Source organism: Stegostoma tigrinum, chromosome 6 (genome assembly GCF_030684315.1).
Source record: "Stegostoma tigrinum isolate sSteTig4 chromosome 6, sSteTig4.hap1, whole genome shotgun sequence".
In the NCBI taxonomy this organism is placed as follows: Eukaryota; Metazoa; Chordata; class Chondrichthyes; order Orectolobiformes; family Stegostomatidae; genus Stegostoma; species Stegostoma tigrinum.
In genome coordinates this window covers 89,074,916-89,099,507 of record NC_081359.1, presented here as the reverse complement: position 1 = coordinate 89,099,507, position 24,592 = coordinate 89,074,916, and the positions used below count along the sequence as shown (strand labels likewise).

Genomic DNA, 24,592 nt, shown 5'->3' with positions numbered 1-24,592 from the left:
TTCAGCAACTGGTGTACAAAGACACCCTGGTTATGTTGCACCTCCTTCCTTTCCAGTCTATCACAATTCCGATGAAATCAGATAACATCATCTGTCCCAATATCACTTGATGTGAGTCACTGTCACTTTTTTTTAATAATGCTGTCTTGACATGCCTTGGGGTTTTTTTCCTGTGTAGAGGTGGTGTCTAAATATAGGTGATATTTATTGTGAGGTTGTAATCTCCGAGTATCCTGCCAGAGATATCTGACCACCTGCCAGTTATTGATATTATTCCGGTTGTGCTGGTAATTCTTTCATTTGTCGTGCTGTAAAGAAACAACTAATTGTGGAGTAGAGTGACACTTCCAGCATTCATGAGGAAAGTGAAAACTGTCGGGCCTTCATTACTGGTTTGCATGATTGGTTTACTTTTGCTGGCATACTGTTTCTCACTGTATCTGATTCTTGAGAAATTCCCTCTGACAAGTTTATGGTGTAGAAAAAAGGAAAATAGAGGAAAAAAAACTGCCAAACGACGATGAGAAAACTGCATTAATGTCAGTTAGCCATCCTCTGTGGTCCATTTAAGATTTTGTGGCCTATTACATTTATTTTTAAGTTTAAAGTGAGTTAATGACCGTTTTACAACTTGCATCTAGCAAACTCACAAGTATGATTTGTCCAACATTATCAGTTCTGCTCTGGTCTCTGCTGCTTAAAAGAAGTCTCTTTTATGATATGATAAAGGAGAGTGGGGATTAAAAACAAAGAGGCAAGTGCAGCTGAGATACATCCGTTGCAACATTAACTTGTCTTTGCAGGCAGCATGATATTTCAACGGAGTATTTAGAACATGCTGTTTCAGGTGGGGAGCCAACACAATATGAATCATTGCATCAGTAATATGTCTGCACTGTCCAAATTTATTATTGTAGGATTTACACAAAATCAACCAATTTTAAAAAAAACTTCATCAAAGTCGATAAGCAGATTATATCCTAGCCACTTCAGTATTAACTACAGAGCTTTCAAGATATATACCTTCAAGTTGGATGACTGTTTTTGATTCTGATTGACCAAAATGTTATCTTTAAGTTTACAGGTGAAAGTTGTAAGTAAATTTGTATCTATTATTAACATTTTGACTACAGTACTTGCATGCATGGGTGTTAAATAGGAATTTACACTGGAATTCATTTAAATCATCCTAGAAAATAGCTCGCAGTTGATTGGCTGTAGAGGTTCACGCCATTATCCTTTTTGACTGCAGCTGAGAATACTTTGCTCTTATAATGACGTGATGGCAAAACACTTTCAAATACACAAGCAGTTGGGCCTGTATAAATGGATCAGTGTTCAGTCAAAAAATTAAAGGAGCCAATGTAATTGGAAATTTCTGGACTTAGGAAGCCAATTACTGGGATATCACAGTTGGCAGCTGCCACGTGAACCTTTCGTAATTTTCACAATAAACATGTTTTGGAACAGTTTCAAAGATGTGTTCTAGATTGAGTCTTTGCAACATTTCAGAATATTCTTATGGTGACAATTATAGTCAGCTTTCAGGCTGTTGCTGGTTTCAGTACCCCTGCAATTAGCCCTTCTACAGAAATCTGTCTGGTTTGTAAGCCAGAAATGCTAGACAACATTGCCAGATTTTAAAAAAGAAAAATATGGGGCATTTCACTAGAGACACTGTTTTGTCTGTTCCCTCGCAAGTATGGATTTGTTAAAGCCTTTGCAAATAACGGGCTGCAAATGGAATGGGATTGTTTTAATTATGGGAAATGTTCAATCGTTCAGTAATGAAGAAACCTTTTAAAAGATTAGAACACCTGCTGCACTAAAATATACGCAACCGTGAGTAAAAGAAGATCCTTCAAAAAAATATTTGTTGTACAGGTTTCTCGGAATTAAAACTGTTATAGTTCTGTGGCACTTTAAATGAGAGTCCGTGCAGATTGGAAATCTGGTTAGCTCGGCTGGCTTGACAATTAACATGGTTAAAATGATTGGCAAAGCATGGGGTTCGATTCCTGTTACATCTGAGATCGACCTGGAACTTGCCGCCTCATCTTCCCAGTAGCTTAAAAGATAAATCACAGCTTCTGTTTCACCTTGTGTTGGCAAATAATCACCAAGCATCTGCTTTCAGACAAAGAAATTATGATGGTGATTAACCAATGTACTTGGGTATCCTGGCTTGCAATCTTTTTAAAATAAGACAGGTAGGCAGGGACAAGAAGTAGATTGGGACCAATTCTTCTGTATACCATGCCCAAATCTAGGCTACTCCTAATTTTTTGTTTCAAAAGCCAAGTCCTGTGGATGCAGGAATTCTGAACTAAATGCAGAGTGCTGGCGAATCTCAGCAGGTCTGGCAGCATCTTTGAAGAGAGAAATTGAATTAACATGTTGAATCCAGTATAGCGGCGCAGTGACTCCGTGGTTAGCACTGCTGCCTCACAGTGCCAGGGACCCAGGTTTGATTCCACCCCCAGGCGACTGTGTGGGGTTTGCACATTCTGCCCTCATCTTCATGAGTTTTGTCTGGGTACTCTGGTTTCCTCCCACAGTCCAAAGATGTGCAGCATGGTAAGTTGCCCATAGTGTCCAGGGATGTGTAGATTAGGTGCGTTATAGGGGCTGGGTCTAAGTGGGATGCTCTGAGGGGCATTGTGGACTTGTTGTTCCGAAGGGCCAGTTTCCACACTGTAGGAATTCTATGATCTATCGATGATTTCCTAGTTTACAAAACCTTAGAATTGTGAATTCCTAGAATCCCCTCTGTGGAAACAGGCCATTCGGCCCAATGAGTCTATACCAACCCTCCAAAGAGCATTCTACCTAGGCCCACCTCACCCCCACGTCCCTGTCCCTGTAACCTTGCATTTAGCACAGCCAGTTCACCTTACCTGCACATCTTTGGACTGTGGGAGGAAGCTGCAGCAGTGAGAGAAAATCCACATACATGTGGAGGATGTGCAAACTCCACACAGACAGTCATCTGAGGGTAGAATTGAATCTGGCTCCCTGGCACTGAGAGGTAGCAATGGTAACCACTGAGCCACCATATCATCCAATATGCTCAAAGAGTGGAAATGGTTACAGAGGTAGAGCAAGGACCTGAAGGGATTTTTGCATAAAAGTTCACATTTCAAATTGGAGGCATTATTGAGGCAACTGTCAGTTCGAGTTGGCAATGACAAAGTTGCTACACGAGCAGCACTCAGCACAGAATAGGATATAAGAAGCACAGTTGCTGTTCTGGATGTGAGTTTGCTCGCTGAGCTGGAACGTTCATTTTCAGACGTTTCGTCACCATTCTAGGTAACATCATCAGTGAGCCTCCGACGAAGCGCTGGTGTTATGTCCCGCTTTCTATTTATCTGGTCAGGTTTCCTTGGGTTGGTGATGTCATTTCCTGTTCTCTTTCTCAGGGGATGGAAGATTGGCTCCAAATCAATGTGTTTGTTGATGGAGTTCTGGTTGGAATGCCATGCTTCTAGGAATTCTCATGCGTGTCTCTGTTTGGCTTGTCCTAGGATGGATGTGTTGTCCCAATCAAAGTGGTGTCCTTCCTCATCTGTATGTAAGGATACAAATGATAGTGGGTCATGTCGTTTTGTGGCTAGTTGATGTTCATGTATCCTGGTGGCTAGCTTTCTGCCAGTTTGTCCAATGGAGTGTTTGTCACAGTTCTTGCAAGGTATTTTTTGTAGATGACATATCCACCAGGATACATGAACATCAACTAGCCACAAAACGACATGACCCACTATCACTCGTATCCTTACATACAGATGAGGAAGGACACCACTTTGATTGGGACAACACATCCATCCTAGGACAAGCCAAACAGAGACACGCATGAGAATTCCTAGAAGCATGGCATTCCAACCAGAACTCCATCAACAAACACATTGATTTGGAGCCAATCTACCATCCCCTGAGAAAAAGAACAGGAAATGACATCACCAACACAGGAAATGACATCACCAACCCAAGGAAGCCTAACCAGATAAATAGAAAGTGGGACATAACACCAGCGCTTCGTTGGAGGCTCACTGATGATGTTACCTAAAATAGTGACGAAATGTCTGAAAACGAACCTTCCAGCTCGGCGAGCAAACTCACATCCAGAACCTCAACCTGAGCTACAAATCTTCTCAAAACTCGCTAACAGTTGCTGTTATTTGAACTTGCCATATGAATACGTTGGCTACAAGACCAGGTTAGAGGACAGGAATACTGTGGCCTGTAACTCACCACCAGATTCCTAAAGCCTGACGTCTACCTACAAGGCATAAGCTTGTTCTGCTATAATGCTTGTTCCGGCATTGCAAATTGACTGTAATGTGACTGATGAATAGGGAACACTATTTCTAAAATACGAACTTGAGTTGGTTTACACGATTCCATCGGTGTGTGGAGGTGTACACATCGACATCACATCATTTCGCGGGCTTTGTCCTGAATATGCACTCTGTTAGTGCCGGAAGAGTCTCCGTGCTGACATCACGTGATCGTTTTGCAGACTTTGTCATGATGCACTTTCTGTGAGAGGTACAGTACTCTGTGTTTCAATTTTTTTTGCAAGTTCTGCCATGTTACCCACAAAAATATGAGGAAAAAGTGATAAGAATGTTAGCAATCAGTGCCCTCAAAACCTCCTCCGCCGTCAAGTCATTTTGACATTTTTTTCAAGATGATGTGTTAAACTTACTTTAATTTCATTATTAGATATGAATTAAACATTTCTGCAAATTTGCCATCCTTCGTGTTAGGCTTTTGCACGATTTTTGAATGATATTTTTTGGTCATCTGCCCCAACTCCATTTTTCCTACAGGCCCTGTTATTTCTGTAATGCAATGTTGAGTAGGAGGCCAACGATCGCATTATGGTAGAACCAACTATATTTCCCACTTTCCTGCAGTTCCAACAACACTTGAAGCATGATGCCATCCAGGACAAAGCAGCCAGCTTGATTGGCATCAAATCCACAAACATCCACACTCTCCATCACGGATGCTCAGTAACAGCAATGTGTGCTATCTACAAGATGCACTTAATTTTTGGAAATATAGAGATACATCACAGAAATTGTGGCAGGCTGCAACTTCTGCCAACAACTTTGATCTTGTCTCAAATCTTGACAATGCAATTTTTACCTTCTTGGGCTGTTGCCAGTAGAGGCGCCCTCCCAGCTCACTGTACCTCACCTCAGAGCAGCATTGTGTCATTTCTGTGAGTAAAAGTTGGATGGCTGAAGCTTAGGGACTGGAATAGTTGCTTCTGTGATCCAGCAAAGCACATCCAGATATAAAAGCTAGTAAAATCAGTGGTTGTTTATGGCTTGCTGTGTGCTCTATCTGAAAATGGTGACAGAAACATAGGCACTGCTGGGCCTGTTGATGTACATCTTAGGGTAGTTGAGGAATGTCCTGCCAATATTGCTTCAGATTTGAACTGTGTGTTTGGTGGAGGTGGGATGTTTGTGAGGCAGATGAAGCACCCCCCGCTTTTGTCAAAATTTGCAGTGAACCTGAGTAAAACCTCGATATCAAAAAGGAATGGGTCTTTGCCATAAGTTTTGACTTGGACCCTCATTGTGGACGGAACTTCTTTATCATGATAGAGAGATTTCATCTATTGTAGATGGCAGCCAATGAAAGGGAGGGTAGCACACCTGAAAATTGCTTACTAAAGATGTACTTACGACTTTGGTAGACTGAGGATGGCTGTTTTCAGGCTTACCAGTTTTAAAATATTAGCTTCTAACTTTAATAGAAGACCCTAGTTTTTAGACTCCTGGCAACTTAATCTGAAATAATCTTGATTTCTAACCTACAAATATTTGTGCCATTGTCAAGTACATACTTTAAACTAATGGGTTCAAAAGCCATTATTTCAGTCAATATATATGATGAATAATCAGTTTAACCAGAGAACATTACAGTATTAATTTTAAAGGATGCTGTTACGTTTTCCTGCCTCCTAATAGATGCTTTTAAGAGGGGCATTGGCAGAGATCTGACAACAGCTTGCCCATTTATTATTCCAGACGTGTGATGGAATAGAACATTAGAAAAGGCAAGAGAACTTCACTTTTGCCTAATTTGAGGGAAGATGAGATTCCAGCACAGGCACGGACTGGTTTAGTTAAAGTTATCTCAAGGCTGCAGTTGCACTCTATGCCTGTGGCTTAAGAGAAGACCCCACAGCCAGGCTCCACATTCATAATCTTAAAGCAGTAATTTCTGCATGAAGCATGCCCACTGAGTAAAAGTGATGGTGTCTACTGTGGAATTGTCCTTCCACTTGTTAACTGTTTGACAAAAGGAGGTAGGGACAAAATGACAAAAGTTGTTCTTACACTGAAAGTTTGCTGTTTCGAATATTGTTGTGTCTCTTATACATTCGTAGGACCAGATTTTATTGTTCCCACCAGGCACGTCTTTTTGTGACAGAATGTATAAAAATTGTCAGTGGCCAGCTGGCTACCTTTTTGCTTACTTCTGTCATAAATCTCTCAATTGTCAGCCATATTCAAATGAATAATTGAAAGTCACGTAGACCTGCTAACAAGCTTATTGACCTGAATAAAACACTGTCTGAACCAAAATGCTTCTGGCATGAGCAGGTTGTCTCTTTTAGATCAGCCTTTAAAAACAGGAACAAAGTGGGTGCTAATTTCATTCTGGGGGTGCCCTGCACATATTGGGGGAATTCTTGCTAAGATGTGTCCTTCTCCACTGCCTTGCAGAGAGATCCCCATCCACCCCCTCTCTCCTCCATCTAAGATTCCTCTCTGTCATAAACTCTGAGACTTGCCATTCCGGGCCAACCATGATTGTCTTTGTGCCCCTACGGTTCCGACTGTACCCAATACTTCCAGCTGATGTAGCTGGTAATTACTGACAGTTAGATAGGCCAGCAGCTTCTGAGGGCAGGACTTCCTCCTGCTGTAGGGCAGTGACCTTCTTCTAGTTAATTTAGCCTGCCCGTGAAAGCAGCCTGCTTATTATGAGGTTACCACAGTGCTGGATTTGGTTGTGGTTTTTGCAGTCAAATGCCTGTACTGCTGCTAACCATCTTCTTTTATGTGAACTGGAGACCGACACAGATACACATTGACTTGCCTGCACCAGTGGCTGGGTGTTAACTTGATCTAAACACAAGTTAATTGATTACATAAAGAGTAAGTACAGAAATTATGACTTTAAAAATTGGGACAGCTCAGCTCAAATCATCCTTTGAACCATTCTTAATCTGGTTAATAATATGTTAAAAGTCATGTACTTCCTATTTATAAAACTTAGTCTGGCTATCAGGCTTTTGTCATTTTTATCCATTTAGAAATTCCTGTGTCTGCATATGTTAGAATTTATCCATGAAAACTTGGCAAATAGCAGTTGCATCGAGTGCATCACAACAATGTGAGGAAGATGGGATTCTCGCTTGTTCGATTGTTCAGTTGAATCATGGCTAATCTGATCCATCTTTTAATATCCATATATATTCCTTGATGCCTTTATCCTGAAAATTTTAGTTGATCTAGCTTTTATAACTTAATGCAGAGACAATTCCAGATATCCACTACCCATGTGGGAAATGTGTTACTTGATATTTTTTTTCTCATTCATGGCCTAATTCCTAACTTCAGTGTTGCGACAAGGAAATAGCTTCTCTGCATCAACTCCATCTAGCCCTTTTTAAATGTCATAATGAAGCCACTTTAAGGCTGCTAAATGTGAATGAATATAAGACATGTTTATGTAACATATCCTCATAATAAAACCTTCTTTTTCATTATGTTGTCATCTTGATAAATTTGTGTCATACCCCTTGAAGACCATTGGATCCCTCCTTGAGGCATGATATCCAAAATGGAACACACACACATGATGTCCAAAATGGAACACACACACATGATGTCAGACAGCTTAACGACTTTTTTTCACCGTTTTAACATCTCTGCATGTCACAGTCCACTTGCCAAACAATCAACACTCTTCTGTCAATGGTTTTCCCCTTGAATTTCTACACTTTAGAAATATTCTGGTAAATACAACCTTTGACAAACTGTTAGTTTTTTCATCAATACACAAAATAAGCTGTGTAAATATTTTGAAGGACAAATTCATTTTAAAATGGAGACCAGATTACAAAAGCATTCTTTGTAAAATTATCTGCTACTCCTTAGTGCTATTTCATCTAAAGACAACTCTTGTGTTGGCTACCTGTGGTTCTAGCTCAGGAGATTGAGTGCTTTGTTATTTTAAAAAAAATTGCGTGTTTGATTTCACTCTCCAATCAGCTGTTGTCTTAGTTCTGGTTCGAAATTGTGGCGTTGTTTTAAAGCTGACATTACTTGTGTAAATATATGAAATAGAACTTCTACATGTAAATAGCTGTCTATAATAATGGATTGCCAGTAGGTTGTGCTCTTGTAGATGCCTTATGAAGCATGTTTCTGATGTAATTATTATCTGATAGAAAAAAATACAGTAGGCAGCATTCCTGCTAATTCATTGTTGTTATATGCTGGGTATTAATAAGATATTGTAAAGTATTGTATGTTCCTTGTACAATAACCAAGCAACGTAAACAGTACAGTGCTCTTGTCTTTTTTTTCTAAGTTGAAGGTAATAAAATGTCTTTCGTTATTAATAGCAGAGTTCATTAAACTACTACCATGTAGTGCCTTAATGTGCTGTTATTGCTAATTAACATTTGAACTTATCTACGTATGCAGAGCTTATAATACAATATAGTACAGGAACAGGCCCTTTAGTCCACCAAACCTGCACTGATTCCTAATTCTTACTGAGAGCTGCTACTAATTGCCCATATGCAATTTTTTTTATTATATGACTTCTGGGATTGATATAGACACTGTGGTGGGATGACTTTTAAAACTTCTAACTGTACTTTTCATGTAAAGGCATACGTGACAATAAATTTCTATTCTATTCTTTGTGGGGTATCTATCCCTCTGCTCACCTCCAAATTCAGGTGTCTTATCAAGATATACCTTAAACATTGTTAACATGCCTACTTCCACCACATCCACTGGCAGTGTGTTCCAGGCATACACTTTTTCCCACATTTCTCCTCCAGACTTTCCTCTACTCACCTTTAACCTGTGCCATCTTGTAGTTGATATTTCCACTCTAGGAAAAAGCCTCTGACTATCCACCCTATGTATGCGCCTCGTAATTTTGTAGACTTCTATCAGGTCGCCCCTCAACCTCTGTCTTTTCAGTGAAAACAATTCAAGTTTATCCAACCTCTCCTCATAACTAAAACCCTCCAGACCAGGCAACATTCTGGTAAACTTTCTCTGCACACTTTCCAAAGCATCAATATCTTGCGGTAGTGTGGTGATCAGAACTACACACAACATTCTAAATGTAACCTAATTATAGTTCTGTATGGTTGTAACCTAATTTGTCAACTTTTATATTCGATGCCCTGACCAATGAAGGCAAGTGTGCTGTGTTGCCACTTTTAGGGATCTGTTGACCTGTACGCTCAGATCCCTCTGCATGTCACTGCTGTGAACAGTTCTGCCACTTATTGTATAATTTGCATCTGAATTTGCATCACCTTGCGTTTGTCCGGTTAAACTCCATCTTCCATTTTTCTGCCTAAATCTGCGATCTATCTATACCCTGCTGTACCCTTTGACAGTCCTCTTCAGTATCCAGGCAAGTGGTCAGTGGCTTTGGTAGAAAGCAAAAAAGTTGATGAAGAATTAGATTGTGCAGTGAGAGTCAAAAATGGGGTTTAAAGTCACCCAGAGATTGCAAGAACTGCAGATGCTGGTGTCAGAGTCAACACAGTGTGGAGATAGAGGAACGGCAGCTCAGGCAGCATCAGAAACAGGAAAGTCGATGTTACGGGCAACAAGGGACACGAATTCGACTGGGACAACACACCATAATTGCACAAGCCAAACAGAGACCTATCAGGGAATTCCTGGAAGCCTGGTTTTCCAACCGGAACTCCATTAACAAACACATTGAATTAGACCCTGTGTACAAGCCACTGAGAAACAAAACTGGAAATAATACCAACCACCCCAGCAAACCAAAGTATATAAATAACAAGTGGGACAGAAGACTGTCACTTCACCAGAGGTCATTGACAATATTACGTAGCAGGGTGATGAAACGTTTGTAGCCAAATCCACCGGCTAGGCGAGCATGTCTGCAACCTTGTTCAGAAACTGGGCTAAAAATCTTCTCAAACTTTAGACAGAAAACAGAATTAACTTCCTGGTCAATGGCCCTTTGTCAGACTAGGTAAAGAAGGATCACTGGAGTGTTTACTCTTTGCAATATGATTAAACTGGATTGGATTTAAGAGTTCTGAATATAATCACATGGCTGATCAATTTGTACAAATTAATATCTTGTATGTACTTCCTGTCTACAAAGCAGTTTTGTTATTTTTAACTATTTAAAAATTCCTCTGCTTGCATTTTATTTTGAAGTTATCTTTGTAAACTTGGCACGCTGCATTTACAGTGTGCACACTAGAACAGTGTGAGGAAAATGGGACTGGAGGAGGATATTGAGACCCTCAAACCTGTTCCACTATGCAGTACCTTAATTATTTGTGATCCACCTTTAGTATATTATTCTTTTGATACTTCTATCTATTGAAAAATTGTCAATCTCTGCCCTGAAAACTTTAATTGTTCCTCCAGTAGCCCTCTAGAGGAGACAGTTCTAAATTTTCACTACCCTTTGTGTGAAATGCGCTTTTTGATTTTTCTCATTGATGGCCCTTTAAAAATGTGTCACTGTGTTCTTGATTGTATTAACTGTTCCAGCTATATCCAGAATCTTTGCATCTTGATCCTAGCAGTCAGACTTTCTTGCTTCTAATTTCTCCTTTAATAATTAAAATGTAACAAAAAATTTGATAAAGTCCCACTCACCCTCTTTCTTTTTCCCCTAAGAATGTGAAATTCCAGGATGCATGTCCATTCCTTATTTCCTAGACCCTAATGGCAGCCATCATTCTCACATCCCTCCTTTAGATTCATACAAATAATTATCAAATACTTCTAACCTGGATACTAAGACTGAACATGGTATTCCAGATATAATGGGAACTGCAGATGCTGGAGAATCCTAGGTAACAAAGTGTGGAGCTGGAGTCTCACTAAGGACAGGTACAGCTTTAACATTAAACTAAACTTCTAAGTCAAAGGAAGTACCCTTTGTGGGAGAGCCTAATCTCAGAAAAGGGTCACACATTTAAAACACAGATGAGGACGTTCTTCTCTGAGGATTGTGAATATGTGGAATTCTTTACCACAGGGCTGGGTCATTAAGTATATTCAAGGCTGACATAGACAGATTTTTAATCAGTAAGGGAACCAAAGGTTGTGAGTAAAAAGCAGGAAGGTAGAGTTGAGGGTTATCAGATCAGCCATAATCTTTGAATGGCAGAGCTTGAAGGGGTGAATAGCCTACTTCTGCTGCAGTGTTTTATGAAATTTAATCTCCAGTCATCACATTTTTTGATCACCTGCAACCACTGAACTGATAACTTTAGCCACCAAAAGCTCCAGTACTTTTCTTGATCTGTTATCTAAACCACATTGTCATTTAATGCCTACCCATAATTTCTTTTCAATGATCTCATAATTTTACACTTACTCCTATTAAATTTCACCTCTGTTTTCTATATTCCTTGATTTATCCTGTCCATGTTACCTTGGATTATTGACTCTCACCACTGCATGTAAGTTTGCTCGCTGAGCTGCAAGGTTAGTTTTCAGACGTTTCGTCACCATTCTAGGTAACATCATCAGTGAGCCTCCGGTGAAGCGCTGGTGTTATGTCCTGCTTTCTGTTTATCTGTTTAGGTTTCCTTGGGGATGTTACCTAGAATGGTGACGAAACGTCTGAAAACTAACCTTGCAGCTCAGCGAGCAAACTCACATCCAGAACCTCAACCTGAGCTACAAATCTTCTCAAAACTCGCTAACTCTCACCACTGGCCACTGCAGTAAATTAGGTATTACTTGAAGACATGGAAACTCTAGACAACATCTCATCCTTTTTAAAATTATGAACAGTGTGCCAATATTGAACATTGTGGAGCTCCACTAGCTTTCCTTTGCTGTTTACTTTCCGGCACATGCCAGTCCAGTTGTATGTTATGCCATCCCATGGTTAATACACATTGTGAATCAGTTTAATACATGGGACACTTTGAAAATGAAGTAGGTAACGTTCACTGCTTTTCCCTCATCTCCCAAATATGTAACCTTCTTGAAGAAATCTAATAAATCATTCAGACGTAACCTGTTCTAGTTGTGCACTTTCTTATCACCCTTTTTGCATATTTACACTTCATGTTGTGTTATCTACTGGATCCCAGTATGTTTCAGAAGATATTAGTGAAGGAATTTGCAGTGTTCTCTATAAAATCTTTGAGTGCTTTGACCTATAACTTCCTGCATCTATCTTCCATGTCTTTCTGAATCATCATCTGTTATCCCCTTTTATATGTCCTTCCGATCTATTGTATAGTTTCTTTCCTTTCCATTTCATTGATAAACCACAGGATATCTCCTCGTTTTGACAGTTCCAGATATGGTGGGGATTGAATCTGTGCTGTATAGTTTTTAAGACCAAAGCCTTTCTGCTTGGCCACTGCGCCGTCCTTTTGATGATTCATAGTTGTCCAATAGTTTGAACTGTGACTAAATTAAGACAAGTTCATTGTAATGTTTTACTAATTTTCCACTTACTTCAAACGATACTTCACCTTGCTATTGGTGGGCTCAAAACATTCCTTTTGAAAACAACAAATCCTGGAGATCATAGTGGGTCAGATAGTATCCACGGAGAAAGCAAGCTAACATTTCGAGCCTAGATGACTCTTCGTCAAAATTATAAATACCTTTCCTCCCCTAGCACTCTACACCCCATCACCCAAATGATAGCATAAATGCTGCCCCCTCCACACTTCACTTCAGCTGTGATGATGAGTTATCTGGACTCAGTGTTAGCTTGCTGATGATTGTCTTATTAATAGAACTTTTCTACATCGGCCCTGTAGGTCTTAGTGGCTTCAAGAAATATAGAGCTGAAGTGCTTTGGACTGGATTTTCCAGTTCTATATTGTCTAATCATGCACTTCTGGCAGAGGTGACCCCTCAGAAATCATTTCCTAAACTTGTGTGCACACCATCCATAATTCATATCAGTTAAAATGAACAGACAGAAATTGAGAGCTATGTGCAGTTGACTTCAGTAGCCCCCAATCAGAACATTTTTCGGTGTTTAAAAACAATTTAGAAATTTGGTGCAAAATAAAGGAACTTCTAGTTTTAAAAAAAAAAGCAAGTTTTGTCCATCTGTTGTGTTTCTGATGGGGTCAACAGCAATGCGGTTCATGTTAATCTTTTTTTCTAATCAACCTGTTCAGAGATGTTATTACACATCCCTGGAGCAGGTGGGACCTGAACTCAGCCCTCCCATCCAGGGGTAGGGACACCGCCACTGTGCCACAAAAGGGTCCTAAATATTATTCTTTACTTTAATGATTTGGAACTAATGTGGCACCCCAGCCTCTAATGAGTGTATTTTGCGTATTGAAATTCATTATGGATCAGAACAGACCCCCTCAAAATATTTGAAGAAGGCAGCCTAGTCCCTAACTTTTTCTTATTTTAACATCAAATGTAATGTGTTGTGTCGCCGCTGCAATTCAATTGGTCAAACTTCTCATCCTTTAAACAAAACCCAATTTATTTAAACATTATAGTTAAAATATAAAGAAGAAAGAACTTAGAATAACAACTCTAGTGAAAAAGGTAATTAGTAACAGTTACTGTATTATTGAATTAACTCTTCCAATGTAGTAACATCCCATAAACACACCCCTTGGCACAGGGCAAATTCAGTAAACCAGACTGTCTTACATGCAATTCCAACAACAGTAAGAGAACTCCCAGTCTCTCAGCTAACCCAGCAGCAGAGAGAAACCCCAGCTTCCAGCTGTAACAAGAGAGGGAAAAGATAGCTTCTACTCCTTCAAAACTCCAGCAGTATCTACCCTGTTGAGACTCCAACAAGAACTGCTTAAAAACTAATCCTAAAACTAAAATTAGAAATCCCGTTCGTGAGAATGGGTCACACCCATTCAGGCTGCTTCTATTATTCCAATTTTAAAAAAAACCCCAAGACCTCACAGACTGTTTACCGGCTTTCCAAATAGACGGCGTTGTCACAAACCTCCCATATTACATACTGTATTGGTATGAGGCTGCCTACCTCACATAACTTGCATAAGATGCACAAGAGAATGAAATAAAAGAATTAACCAGGGAAACAGTCAGAAAAGAGCATTTGGCCTTGTTTAATGTTCTGCATACATCAAGTACATTGCTTTCCTCTAAAACACAAAATGTCACTTTGCATGTTCCATATTTCAGATTTCTTCTGAGTTTCTGCTGTCAAAGATTATGTTTCCTCATACTTCATTCCCATGCTGGAGAAAACAGTTAATCTCAGTCCTATCATCCATGTTAAAATTTTAAATACCTCGATTAGATCACCCCTCAATCTGCCATCCTTGAGGGGCTACCAGTGACATATTGAAAAAGGAGTAGGAGTTTAGCTTTCAGAAATAATGGTTTGATTTCCTTTGATTATAAAACCTGCCAATATGTCTTTTAATCTCTTTCACCTCAGAGACATTCAATGGATTGTCTCATCAAAGCTGTTAAGTTTAGGAATTAATTTTATGTTTGTAAGAGTGTAGCAAACACAATTCTGTAACCATGCATTTTTGGATCTCAACAGCCCAGCAACTCAGACTGTTAAGATTCATGCATGAAGAATAGTTGCTTGGCAAAATAATTGATGGAATTCTTTAGATGAGTTCACTATGGAAGTGCATACCCAAAGGAGAAAATTGGCAGGGAGGAAGGGTGCAACAGCTGCAGCTGTCTGGTTACTGTGATCAATAATTATAAAATGTAATAACATAATGCTTTTTTTGCATTCCAAAGAAAATTGGGAAATATGTGTGTCAGTTTTAATGTTTATATTCCAAATGAATGGTTAAATATGTGAAGTATTTTCTGTGATCAGAATTTATTCTTTTCTACTGAACTGACTCATTCATGTATCTGGTGGGGGAAAAAAAGATCCTTTTGCATTTACTAACGATACGGGCGCAGTTACAACAGTTGTGTAGGTAAAAATATATGAATAGCAAGATTCCTACCACTGACCTAGACTGCCTGTTAATATGCAGAAAATAAAAGAAAATGCTAGAAAAACAGATCCATCAGCATTTGGGAAAAGAAAGAGCTAGTTAGTGTTTTGGTTAAGTGTCTTGCATTTGAAATATATTCCATTCCTTTGATGATGTAATCTGCTAATTAGAGTCATACAGCATGGAAACAGACCCTTCAGTCCAACTAGTCCACACTGACCATGTTCCCAAACTAAACTAGCCCCACCTGCCTGTGCTTGGCCCATATCCCTCCAAACCTTTCCTAATCATGAACTTACCTAAATGTCGTTTAAACATTGTAACTGTACTTACATCTGCCATTTCCTCTGTCATTTCATTCCACGCAGAAACTACTGTGTTAAAAACAAAAGTTGCTCCTTATGTCCTTTTTGAAAGGACAGAGGATCTTGATCGAGGCAGGCTTGGAGGGCCGAAGGGCCTGTTCCTGTGCTGTAGGTTTCTTTGTTTCTTTGTTTGTTTCTATCAGTGAATTAGATGGATTTTTCTGACAATCGACAATAGTTTCATGGTCATCATTTGACTCTTAATATCAGATTTTTTTTGAATTCCTGTTCTGCTGCCTGTCATAGTGTGATTTGAACGGAGATCCCCAGATGTTATCTGGGTCTCTGAAATAACAGTCCAGTGATAATACCATTCAGCCATCGCCTCCCCAATTGATGATTTAAACAAATAAATTGGTCTAATATTTTTGCGTTAACAGAAATGTGGTTGTAAGATAACTGAGACTGGGAACTGTATATTTAAGAGGTATTTGTTATCTAAAATAAGTATGTGGAGGTTGCCTCCAGTAATAAAGGATAAGATAACTGAAGTAGTGAGACATGATCTTGGCACTGGTACGGTGTGAATGTTACATGGCAGTTAATAGCCCAATTCTGTATATTGCACAGGTCTTATAACATTTGGACATGAACTGCTTCAGTATCTGATGAGTTACAAATAGTCCTGATCAGTATCCAATCATCAGAAAACAATTTCTCACATAATGCTGGAGGGAAGGTTATTGATGAAACAACAAATGATTGGGTCTAGAACACTACCCTGAGGAAATGGGCACTGTGGTAGTGACCCTGTCTCTGAGCTAGGAGATCTAGGTTCAAGTCTCACCTGCTCTAGAGATGTCTTAACATCTCTGAAAAAGTTGGTTAGAAGACACACTAAAAGAGCTCCTACAGTGATGTCTTGGGAGCTGAGATGGTTGACCTGATTTCTGTAACTAGCAGGGTGCCACAAGAATCCTTTCTGGAAGATCAACTATTTACAAACTATATTAATGACTTGGATGAAGGAATCAAGTGTATTTTCAGGTGGGAAACAACTTCTGAGATGGAGTTAGTGTTTATAAATGAATGTAGATAAAGAGAATGGATAACAATTTGACACAGGTTTGATAATGTGGTAAGATTTCAGGTTTTCCACTTTGGGAAGGCGCATAGAAAAGTAAAATATTAATTAAATGGAGATTAAATATATGATGCAATGGTAATGCGAAATCTGGGTGCCCTTCTACATGAATCGCAAAATGTAAGCATGTAAGTGCTGCAGAAAATCAGAAAAATAAAGTGAATTTAGTTTTTACTGCAAATGTAAATGGGTATTAAGTTGGTTTGCCTTGTCTCAATTGTGCAATGCATCGTTGAGACAACACCCAGAATACTGCGTTTTTGCTTGGTCTTATTTAAGGAGGAGTAATATTTGCATTGGAAATAGTTCAGAGAATGTTCACTGATTCCTGGGTGAAGGGGTTGTCGTATTTGGAAACACTGAGTGAGTAAAATTGTCTATTCTCTGAGGTTCTATGGAGTGAGAGGTTAAAACTTGAGATTTTGGGAGGCCCTGATAAAATAGATCCTGAGAGAATTTTTCCATGTGGAGTGGGCTGGGAGGGTGATGGAATTCCAGAATAGATTAAGGGGTTTCCTATTTAATATGGAGATATGGAAGAATTTCCTATCTCAACATCGTTTGTCTTTGGACTTCACTTCCACAGAAGATGGGTCATTGAATTCTAACTGAGTTAGATCGTTGAGCTGCAAAAGGAGTATACTTCTAATGGGAGGGCCCCGCCAGGAAAGTAAGAGTTGAGATCACAACGACATTAGCTGTCACCCTATGAGTGACGGAACAGGCTTGAATGTCCTATTTCTGCTTCCATTAATGCTTAATTTATTATATTTGCCACCTAAAGTGTTCTGCTTCTGTGCAACCCAGAAACACTGGGATTTTCTGTCAAGGTCTTGATTGCACTTTGAGATCTTAGATGAGGAATACAGTGAACTCTGTGGATGTCTGTTCATAGTCTTCGGCCTGCTGTTGGGGCCTTGCTACAAACTCTGCAGTTGTCAGGTGCCTATAGAGAGACTCCTCCTCTGCAAAAAATGCACCAGGACAAAAAGACAAAAGACTTGCAATATTCCTTTGTGCCTCTTTGCAGTTGTCCTGTCAGGACGAACCTTCCGTGGGCCAAGTTAATCCTTCCTAAGCCCCAGAAATCCAAGTACAGTTTTCAAGCCCTGGAGCCTGGTACATGTTCTCTGGTCTCCATCTCTTTCTCTTGATCTACGAGCCGAACTGAGCATATCTAGTAGCAAGTACCAAGGGAAAAAAATCCCCCTAGAATCATAGAATGTGGACAGTATTGAAGGTGGCAACTCATCCATCTGTTTGTGTCAACTCTAAAATAACAACACGGTCACTTTCCCACATCCCAAATGTGGCCTTGCAGATGTTTCCTCCAGGCCGTTGTCTAAGTCTCTTTCAAAAGCTGTGATTGAATCTACCTTACAGCATTTTATATTCCAATTTTATGCACAAGAGCTAGAAAATAAATAAACTATGTGCACTTATCTGTTGCTGGCCTGCAGGACCTGCATTGTGTTAGTGGATTGATGCTCATAGAATCTCAGAATTGACACCAAATGGCAGCTGACACCTCCTCATTTAGGGCAACCTTATTTAACTCCTATCCTCATTTAGAGCAATATGTATTGCAGGGTGCAGGAGGTTGGATTGAGTTCAAATTGAAATTGGATTCAAAATTTAGTGTAAATATAAATAATAATTTAAAATAATGGATAATACTAAATGAATTAAGCATTGGATGTGGAATTTTCTCCTGAGTGATCAGATGCAGTGAAATTGACAAGTTGTGAAATTGACAGTGAGGGTATACTTCCAGGTGTGCAATTTGGCTCGTGGATCGTACTTCAGAATGTCTAAAGGATTATAGAACATTTGAAACTAGAAGGTCAGGCTTGCTGATATGTACCACATTTCTTTCTCTATAACTGTAATGTTTTCGGAAGCATTTTTGCAGCAAACTCTCAAGCTTGTACAAACCCATTGTTTGGTAAGTTAGTCAGTTCTAAACAGTTCTAAATGCCCTTTGACCTGTGAAAGTAAAATAGTAACTGTTTACCTGTGCTCAAATACCAAAATTTTTTATTATTCCCTGTCAGTTGTCAAACTTGAGGATTGGTTAAATGAATAAAATTTAAAACAGCAAAGTTTGCATTGAGTTGCTGACAGTACAAACATGTTTGCTAAGTTAACCATCACCTAATTAAAGATAATCATTAGTGCAAAGTCAGAAAATCAGTACTACTACAAAGAATTAATATATCCGATATTGATCTAAAATCTTTGACAGCATGGTAAGTTATTTTGAAATCAGTGGGTTTCATTTTGTAGAATATACAGTTTTCAGACCAGTCTAAAGATGTGCAGGTTTGGTGGATTGGCCATGCTAAATTGCCCGTAGTGCTCAGGGAGGTGTAGATTAGGTGGGTTATAGGGGGATGGGCCTGGGTGGGATGCTCTGAGGTTCAGTGTGGACTTGTTGGTCCAAAGGGCCTGTTTCCACACTGAAGGGATTCTATTCTATTCAGTCACATCAGTTAGCGAGTTTTGAGAAGATTTGTAGCTCAGGTTGAGGTTCTGGATGTGAGTCACATCAGTGATGTTAGTGCACATATTACTTACGGCATGTGTCATATTGATATGACTTGCATGCATCTCCGAACCTTGTAATTAATATGAAATTTGGCCTATGATCCTCTATCTTGTTCCTGTGTGCCATTGATATTTTTGATTAATAGTATGTTAAGGTATTAGGTTTGTCAAACACCCTATGAACATCTTTCATATGTTTCTGTTTCGTAATTCTATTCTGACCATGTGACTGATTGTTACCTTAGTTATCCTCCTGCCGCCTTCCACAGCTTCTGAAAAAGCTGAATGACGTGAAACCCTGTAATCTCAATTTACTTTCTAACTTAATCTTTAAAATTGATACAGTCCCCTAGAGAATGGTTCACTTATTTCCTTTCTCTCCTCCACACTCAATGGAATTCTTTCTTCAAAAATATTGCTGATGAATGTCCCTTCTGTCCCATTGCAACCAAATTTATTTTGTTAGAATCAAGTAGCTGACCCAATAGTTATTACTTTTATTTCATTTATGTATTTAGGTCAAGCCCACTGTATTGAATTTCAAAAACAAGTTTTTCTTCAGCTTACTTGCTGCGAGCATCTGGTGTATAATGGAGATTTTGAAGTTAAAATCACATACTATCTGCAGATAGATATAAGATTAGAGAGCAGGAGATTATAAAATCTGTCCCAATTCTTATATTTCAGTTATAAATTATTTTTCCAGACATATATTGCCAAGTTGAGCCTAAATGGCCTTATGGCATAGTAGGAGTATCTGGCACAGAATGTTCAAGTCCCAAAAGCGCTGGAGGTGTCTCATAACATGTCCAGATAGGTTGATTATTAAAAAAAAAATTTAAAGTAGCCAGAATAGCTTAGTCGGCAGAGGATTTGATTGAATTTCTAAAGATCCCTGGTTCTTCCCCAGGCTTTGGCAGTCAGTGTGGCTTGATCTTTCTGTTAAAGTCATGCATTCTAAGTTACCTTTATATGAGTTCCTTGTCCACATTTATTTTGGAAATTACCTACAAAAACTTGTCATTCTATAAGGATACCCCTTCCCAGAAGTGATAATAGAAGAAAAGGGTGAGGTAATAGTATGGCAAGTCAAAATCGGCAGTTGTCTTTTATATATAGGCATAGAAATTTAAAGGGAGTATGCACTGATGTAAAATATGGCATTTAACACTGCATGCACCTGTACACAGGACATAAGAGAAAAGGAAGAAATGCAAAATGGCAGACTAGAGGGTTTATATCAGAATTTTGAGACTGATGGCAGGGGCTAGAGAGCTGAAATCTTTGCTGAATGAAGTGAGTGCATGTGGTGAAAGATGAGCAGGCATAGGCTGGACGAGTAAAAGATTTAGGCAAGGATGTCAGGCAGGAAAATATATAAATAGTTTTTTAAAGCAGTTAATAACAGGTGCTTGCAGTAGTTTTGACAGTTCTGATTCTACGGTAGGTGAGTCATTTTTCAACAATCCATATTCAATACATGCCATAATGCCCACAATGGTGGTGAAATTGGCTCAAATTGTTTTCTTTAGCTATACGACATGAGTTCTAAAATACAGGAAGCGGATTCAAGGGAGTGATTTCAAAGCTTTAATATTGTGCCGCTACACATACTGCTTAATATCTGGATTCACTGTTTGTGATGCTTTCCAGGATCTGCCATAGATAAGTGATTTCTAAACGTCCATGAATAACCATTATTTATAGATGCAAAATATTAAACTTCATTCACTATTATTCTGTAAATTCAATTTTCCATTTGTAATCAAAGGATTATTTTGATTTTGCTGGGAGAAAAAATAGTTTGTTTTACTTGTTCAAAAACAAACAGAATATTCTCTTCTAGTCAATGTAATTTCTTTTCGGCCCTTCAAATAAAGTAAAACAACATCTTTTGGGGCCCAGCCATGGTTCAGTTGGTGGTTTCCTCAATTCTGTATTATGAGGTTGTAATTTCCAGGACTTGGACATAAAATTCAGGGCTGACCTTCAGGACAGTGTTGAGGGAGTGCTGCCCTGCTGGAAATGTTACCTTTTGGATGAGATGTTAAAATTAAGGTATCATCTATCAGCTTGGGTGAACATAAAATAAACCATGGCATAAGTTTGAGGAAGAAACTTATCCCTCGGGTCCTGGTCAATATTTATTTTACGTTAACCACAAAACAGTTTATCTAATTAGTATTGCGTTGCTGTTTGTCAGGGTTTGCTGGGTGCACATTGGCTGCCATCGTTCCTACATTATACCGATGACAATGCTTCAGAAAGGTTGGCTGTAAAGTACTTTTAGTAAGTCAAATGTTCACAAAGACTATGCTTAACAACAAGAATTTGTTTCTGTAGGAACCTTGCAGGAAAGACACAACTGTTTCCCCAAGACCTCTGGTGAGAACAGCTGACAGGCCCCAATAATGTAATTGGAGTCTGATCTGCACATTTAAAGAAAGGTCCCAAAGTTTTCTGGAGATTCTTTCTTGAATGCTTGAAAGAGCAGTTTAAAATCAGAATATATTGAGAAAGAACTGACGAGTCTCCTTGGGTGATTTTCAGCTACTGTCTGCTCATAAAAATCACCTCTCAAAATATCTCTGGAAAGTGGCCAGGGATTCTGAAGTAGCTGCATTCTATACTTGAATATAAAGTTGTTCTACATGGCCAGAATTCTCAAATTCCTTGGATTTTAAGCTTTTACAAACACCAATAATTTGCTTTATGTGAAATGATATAAAAACTATTATTTATGTGTCTTTTACTGTGAAAACATTACTAGTGTTGGAACTGAGAACACTATAATGGGCCAAATGCTCAAAGCACATGATATTACAGTGGCAGTAGTTTGTTTCTTAAGTTTGAAGTTGTCACTGAAGATTTCATGAACATTCAGCATACCAAAAAAGCAACAGTGACTGGATTCCAAGCACTTCAATTTGAAGTAATCTGCAGTATCATTTGAGGGACCCAATTGTTTTCTATCTGAACGAAAACAAGCCAGCTTGGTGAGCAAGTCAACAGCCTCACCCACGATCCAAGCTCCCAATCTTTGCAAAAACTTTAAATGGCTTTCTATCTTTTTGTCCTTTTTGATTCACCTCTATGAACAACTTTGAAATAATCCTCAACTTTGATGATTCACAGCATTGTCTTTGGTTAAGATAATTTAATTTCTGTCCTCCCAACTTTACTGACCAACACCCCTCCCTAACCAGCATCACCACCAGCACCTCTGGACCTGAAAAGTATTTTTGGTGTAAAAGTTATCAGAGTCCTCCCAGACCAAAGGGCTGCTCTCTCATTAGGGTGAGATGACTGGTGGTGGAGCAGCTAAGAGAAGAGTCCTTCATGATAGCCTCAGCCAGTGCAGGAATTGAATCTGTTTTTGGCATTACCCAACATCACAAAACAGCAGTCCAGCCAACTGAATTAATGGCTCCTCTCCCCCTGTGTATGGTTGCACAGAAAACAGAAACTTTTGTACAAATTACCTTTCATTGTGAATCTTGGCAAATGGGTTTCGAAAAGGTATTCAACTATGGGCCTATCAGAGCTAAGCCTTGTCCTAATCAATTTTTTACTCGCTCAGTATCTCCCCACATACATTGCATGATAGTTGCTGGATGTGGATTGTTTCTGCGGGATATCGATTCATTAGAATCACATTTTAATAAGGATCCAAAGTGAACTGGAAAATGAATATAGCTTGCCATGGACCAGATGTATTGCAAGACACTTGGCTCACCAACCGGGCCAATCACTAGCTAAATTAACAGTTAATGATTTTTAAATAATTTTCAGCATTGTATTTCCTAATGTATCATTATTGAATGAGGTCATTGTCCTGGTAAATGATGCCAATTTTGAAAGAAGTCATTGTATTGGTAACAAAAATAAATTCAGAACTTCTGTACTATTATGCAGATATTATACAATGGATGTTTTTAAACTGCATTACACTAAAAGTGACTGCCATGTCATTAATGTTAAGTTTACATTGCAATTATTGTGTCAGTGCAAAGTGGTTTCACTTTACACCAATATGGCAATTATTGTGTTAGCGCAACTGAATTTGGATTGGACCAATATGATGGCACAGTGAAGCAGAGGTCGACTTGCTGTTGGAGAATCTCTGTTCAGCACAATCAATTCAGGCCATAATCCCCTATCCAATTTACACAGTAATTATTTGCTATTGGTGTTTAGTGCAAATGAATATTCAGTGATATTATTTAACAAATACAATAATTTAGATTACCCTAACCTCTTTAAATGAGTAGCTGCATCATTGGGGTAGAGAGATGTTAATGCTTTAAAACCTGAGATGTAGATGATTCAGTTAGCATTCAGTTTGATCAATACTGTAAGAAGAGTCCAGTGGGATCTGCAACCAATGGGGTTGCTGTCAATGCTGAAAAGAGTTATTTGGTACTGCTGTGAAGGAGTCTCTAAGCAGTGGGGAAAGCATTTGACATGGTGGACACTATTAGTTGTTTATTTATATTATAACTTGAGGTTCCTTGTTACCAGTCGAAAGGTTTTACAGTGATGAAAAAATGCCATCTTCTGTGAAAGTTACGTCTGAGGTTCAAACCTGTGTATGTTGTCAGGTCAATTTGGAAGAAGTAGCTGTGTGCAGCATTTAATATTCTGGTCTCCATCACTGCTATCTCAATCATGGCTTTCTGTCTGCAGCAAAATCTTCAATAATTTTGGCCCACCCTTCAGGAACATTCATCATAAATTTGTTTTCATCTACCACGCACAAATCTTGTTTCAGAATTAGAATAATCTTCGATGAAAATTGGATGCTTGCTATTTTTAAAACGTGAAATAGCCTTTTAAAAACACTGTTGCACCAAATAGTCTTTTCAAAAGGTTTGTAAGCCTCTAGTCTTGTATGCAGCATAGAGGTGACTACTTATTTCATATAATATTTAATTTCAATGTAAGCTAACATTGCAATTATATGATTACAGTGTTTGAAAAAGGCAATTAGAATGAAGTGCTATTGCACTTTTACCAAATACAGATTAATGAGCTTTCAGGCAACAGTTAGTCAAGGAAAATTTTTGGTACCAAGAAATTAAATTCAAAGTGCATCCTTTTGGCTGGCTGAAGAGGAAATTAACTTGACAAAATATGGTGCTTCTAGTTATACTGATTGTACTATTCTCAAGTTGAGTAAGTGTGTTCTGAGGAAGGGTCACTGGACCTGAAATGTTAACTCTGATTCTCTTCACAGATGCTGCCAGACCTACTGAGCTTTTCCAGCAACTTCTGTTTTTTGTTCTTGACTAAGTGCTTCAGTTCTTATTCTGCAAAATAAGACTGCGTGGCTTCTGTCCTTCGTTTACGTACACAGAC

At 38.9% G+C, this 24,592-nt stretch overlaps 1 protein-coding gene across 8 annotated transcripts in view; it reads left to right on the top strand.

The window, feature by feature from the left end:
* LOC125453489 (F-box-like/WD repeat-containing protein TBL1X) overlaps positions 1–24,592 on the top strand; it is a 362,600-nt gene that overhangs the window by 162,134 nt on the left and 175,874 nt on the right. The window contains exon 1 of one of the 8 annotated variants that reach the window (XM_048533169.1): positions 1,824–1,842. The exons of the other annotated variants lie outside the window; for them this stretch is intronic. The gene's annotated coding sequence lies outside the window, so the exon portion shown is untranslated. Of the gene's footprint in view, positions 1–1,823; positions 1,843–24,592 lie in introns of those variants that run through there. 8 annotated transcript variants of the gene reach the window in all.